Raw genomic sequence first — 965 nt, 5'->3', positions numbered from 1 at the left:
TTTTGCCTGGCCGTCATCTGCCCCCCCCCCCTTTTTCAACTTGTGTGGGCCTTTCCCAACATATGATTTTATGCGGACAGGCCTTTACGTACATGTGGAATTATGTGGGCGGGCCTTACCCCTCGCGTGTTGTGGTGTGGGCGGTTAATTCCCTACTTCAATGCACAATTGCGGGCAGGGAAATATCAGCTTATATTACTGAATTTTATAGACCGTATTTGCCCCTTCCTCCAATGATATTTAAGTCTGCTGTACTAATGTGTGATTTCACGTGATGATTGTCTAATATTACTGTTTATTTGGTTCTCGCTATTTTGGATGTGGAAGTAACAAGGAAGCGGATTTATAAGGTGTTAAAATATATTTGTTTTTCAGGAATGATTGTCTCTTATCAGACTTGTCATATGAATGAATTTATTATATCAGTAGTATATTATCGTGTATAGTATTATCTATTACTGTATATAATTCATTTTATATTACCATATCCATCGTCATATCCAACCTACATATTATCTACTATATCATGGCTATATTAACATATACATTATTATTCATCACTTTATACATCTTATTTACCAGCATTTTATTAAACATTAAACATCCACATATACAATATTCACCCCGTGTTCACCATCAGCCCATCGCACACACACATTAAACACATGGCGTGAGGAGGCAGAGGCATCAGAGGGGAATAATAAGAGGGAAGAGATAGGGAAAATAAAGAGAGATAGAGGGGCAGGCATACATTATCTCCAGGACAGACAACAGGCCTAAACTTGGGATAAGAATTTCCTTTGTTATCGCTATCAGCTGGAAGGGCGGTCAGGGGACTTGATAAGCATATTGGTGATGATAAAGAATGTAAGAATGCAATGGCAGTAGGATGTTACCTGTTGTATTGCTATGACATGAATTCATGTATATGGGATATGAGATTCATCTTGTTATATATATAGGCT

Source organism: Penaeus monodon, chromosome 19 (genome assembly GCF_015228065.2).
Source record: "Penaeus monodon isolate SGIC_2016 chromosome 19, NSTDA_Pmon_1, whole genome shotgun sequence".
Classification (NCBI taxonomy): domain Eukaryota; kingdom Metazoa; phylum Arthropoda; class Malacostraca; order Decapoda; family Penaeidae; genus Penaeus; species Penaeus monodon.
This window is presented reverse-complemented; position numbering follows the sequence as displayed.